This window comes from Parus major, chromosome 4, assembly GCF_001522545.3.
Source record: "Parus major isolate Abel chromosome 4, Parus_major1.1, whole genome shotgun sequence".
NCBI classification, from domain to species: domain Eukaryota; kingdom Metazoa; phylum Chordata; class Aves; order Passeriformes; family Paridae; genus Parus; species Parus major.
Genome location: NC_031771.1, coordinates 2,188,568 through 2,192,486, shown reverse-complemented (window position 1 = coordinate 2,192,486; position 3,919 = coordinate 2,188,568). Strand labels below are relative to the sequence as shown.

General features: G+C 38.4%; 1 protein-coding gene across 1 annotated transcript in view; it reads right to left on the bottom strand.

Moving 5' to 3' along the window:
- SDAD1 (SDA1 domain containing 1) overlaps positions 1-783 on the bottom strand; it is a 13,208-nt gene extending 12,425 nt beyond the window's left edge. The window contains exon 1 of the mRNA XM_033513534.1: positions 767-783. The gene's annotated coding sequence lies outside the window, so the exon portion shown is untranslated. The remainder of the gene's footprint in view (positions 1-766) is intronic.
- Between the last annotated feature and the right edge of the window lie 3,136 nt (positions 784-3,919).

The following is a 3,919-nucleotide window of genomic DNA, read 5'->3' as shown; positions in this document are numbered from 1 at the left end:
AGGCCGGAACAGCCCCGCGGGCCCAAACCCAGAGCCGCCCTCAGAAGTTACCGCAGCACTTGGGGCCTACCACACTCGCTCTATCACTAATGTATGCTTCTAAACACATCTCAAAGGGTCACTGGAAAAGTGATCAGCATTACAAAGTAATTTCAGTGAGGAAAAAGGGTTAATTATATTCCAGTTTTTTTAAAGTTTAGTTTTTGATCAAGAGAATAGAAAGCTGACCTCTTCATTTTCACAGCCTATACTTCCTTCAGGCAGCTGTTTATTTGCACTAGAAAAATGACCATTCCTTGATTCAGTGCACTTAGCAAGCAGTAATCAATTCCTGTCCATTAAATGCTCTTATGTTCAGCCCCACCACACCTATCATAATGGCATCAAGGCCTAATTGTGGTACAGTCCAAAACCATTAATAGAATTTCTTATTTAAGTCACCAGCACTTTTTCTAGTGAAATGCTTTTTACTCTGTTGGTAAGAGTCTCAGAGGCAGCTACAACCACCCAACATATACCTGCTAGTGGGTTACCAGTGCCAACCTGAACATATCAGCTCAGGTGAATTGGGCTTTCCTGTACCTATTAAAGCAAGACAAGCACATCCCCTGGTGCATACCTACACAGCTCACAACAAAAAAGTCTTGAACATCACTTGGAGAACAAAATGACTGCAAAGGTAAGAGAAAAACTTGTTACCAAATGCATAGAACAACAGCAAGCACACCATCACCAACACAGTTAAAGGAACATTTAATACATTTACCTTGCCAGCTATTAGTTTGGCTCAGTAACATCTGGACCTGCTTAGCCTCTACTTTCAGGCAGCTTTACTTTATTGAACACTCCAGCACAGCCCTTAAATGACCCAGCCAAAGAACCTGCTTGATCCTACACACTCCATGGTCAAACCCTATCTCAGCACACACAACCTGTAGTTCTGCAAAACAAAAACACGACAATACAGGTTTAACTCAACCTAAAAAGCAAAAAAAAAAACAAAAAAAACTCAGCTTCCAATTAAATTACTCCAACACAGTTAAGCCACTGGCTGACTGAAACATAACATTTACACTTAGAAAGAGGAGCAGGCACACTGCTTGAAAAAGGCATGGAGCAAAACAGCCTTACCCACACTCCAGAGTAAAACACTACATATTTATTATCTCTGCAGGAGCAAGGCTATTACTTTGATTTCTACAAGGGTTATTACCAACATTTGACAAACAAACTAACTCAGTTTCATTACATACAAATAGAGCACAATTTAAACTCATGTTTCTAAACAATTTCTGCCTGCTGAGTATTAACAAATGCATTATTAAATAGCTAGCATATAAGAGAATATTCACTATAGTGCCTTTAATGAGAAAAAAAGCAAACTTGACAGACCTTTCATCAAAATTCTTTACTTGGGAAGCTACACAAGTTAGAAGCCTAAGCAAATTGACACACAACTTCCATCCCAAATAAAATCAGAAAATTAGCTTTCATAACTAAACATTAAAGTAACATCCTAAAAGCACCCAAAAGCAAACCAACAATTTCCCTTAAACAAACACACCAAAAGTCACCCTAACACCATATTTACTAACCCCCAAAGAAATAAGATAATGCTTGGTGTGAGCATTTATACCCCAAGCCTGTTGTTGCCTGATTGGTCTCATTACCTTTGCTAATTGGGCTGGACATGCTTAAATTCACCTGGAAAAGGGCAGCTGTTTTCTGTTTGGTGATGGTGAGGTTGTGTGAGTGAGCCCAACTGCTCATATTAAGGGAAAACCTGTTACTTTATCTTTTTCTGTTGTTTTGTGAGCTTAGTAGTGCATTTTATCTACCTTTGCTTAAGTAACATGTTAGGTAAAGAATTTATCAGAGGTTCTTGTGGTTGTGGTATGGAACAAAAGGTAAGTGGTTTTTTTTGCATATATTTTGAAGTCCTTGTTTGTTTATTAAGCTGTAATTTTCTCTGAGGGTAGGAAGCTGATAGGGAGTTTTTACATTTTATTTAAGTACAAAAGAAAAGCTGTTTTTTTTCATTAAGACATCCTTTTTTGTTTCTATTCAAACCTTCTGAATGTGGGTGTGTCTGCCATTTGGATTACAAAGAACAAGTTTGGAGTTACCTTTCATTTTTAATTATTTGTTTTTCAGTATGGAATTATTACCTATTGGATTTTGGGAGGTTTTCCTTTTGTTTCATAGTTGATACATAGGTTAAATGTGCTGTAAAAGAAGCAAAATAGAGAACCAGCTTACCCAAACTTGAAACAATGAATAGTGTTCTTCAGGTAAATTAGGCTTTATTAAGAACTAAAAAAGGAGGAAAGCTGTTATTAAAGTTGCTATTAGGGCACTAAGATGTTTCTCTGCCCCGTGTTTTTGTATTTTTTCAATCAGTTGTGCGGTAGTTGGGGCTGCAGAGTTCATGGATGGGGTAGAATTGTACATGATGTCAGGTTGGGGCTTTGGAGATGGGCTGCTCTTGGCTTTCTTTCGTTTTTGTTGCAATCAACCCCAGCTTTTTATCCCATCAAGAGCTGTCAAGTTGGAGTTTTCACATTGTTTTGGAGGTTTTACTTGGACACATTTAATGTAATTGCCAGCAGTTCATTTAAACTCCATCTCAATTCCTGGCCCTTAATGGCTGTGGGGAATTTGTCTTCCTGGACTTAATACTTGTAATTTTGTAATTGAGAACAGGGTCAATGCTCTTTTCATTTAAAAACAAAAAAAAGTCTCTAAGTCCAACAGAAACAATTATTTTCAGATCATGACTCATAAATCACTTGCAGATTTGAGACACAGTGTGTTGCTCAAGGGAACAGAGGGATGTTCCTGTAATGGTTTGAGAAATGCACAGTCACTCGCAGCTCCAGGGGGAGAGGAGCAGTCCAGCTGGTGGTGCTGATGTCAGGTATTTGTGTGGAAGCAGAGGCTTTCAGCCTCACCTTTGCTTGCTGCGGCATTCCTTTGCTTGCAACACAAATGTTGCTTCCTCTGAGAGGAGGAATTGTTGCAAATCATTGTTAAAGGTTGAGCCCAGCACATCTGTGGTAGTAACTGAGTAGCAAAGGTTGGTTTGCAATGATAAACTGGCTTCCTAAAGGCTGCTTGAGTACCCACAAAATATTAACTGGGAATGAATACATTTTCCTGTCTTACGAGGATTAAAGTGGTGACAAGGGAAAAAACCCTAAGTTCTTCCTCTCAAGCTGTACTTCATACTGTGACCCACTAACTTGTAGCCTCACAACATTCTGAGACCATAGAACATCAGGATTATTGAAGATGAAAATGTTTTTGAGATGAATTTTGATGAGTTATACATGCCCACTGCAATATTTAGGCTGCCAAGAGGCTCTTGGCTCTTGATGTTTACTTGAATTGGTTTATTTTTGCCTGATGGAGGGGGTGAAATTATATTTATACAAGTTTGTTTTTCGTAATTCTGATGTAATAGCAGAATAATTTGTATCAGTCATTTTTATACCTTTGCTCTTCAAAATTTGGCCCTGCAATATTTTTTTTCTTTAGGACAGACACCTTGCACATGAAAGAATATCCCCCAGACCACCTTATGTAGGGGTGATGAAAACTTCTGATCTGTGGATTGCAATTTCAAGAGTTAATTTAGGTGATGTTTGGATTTTGAGATTCCCATCCTGCACTGCTTGGAAATCAAAGCAGCTCAGTGATGCAGAGCTGATCCTAAAATGATAAACCAGTTCAGCCTCAATCTGTCAGAGGTTCTGCAAGTGCATGCAAATGTTTCTATTCTGGTATTTTGGGGACCTTGCTTATAAATACAAGCAGTTATTTAGGGAGAGTTTGATTAATTGGGAAGGAGAAAAGAATATGATTATAGGTTTGGCTTCCTTTTATGCCTTTTTACAGAATTGGAATAGAACACACAGAC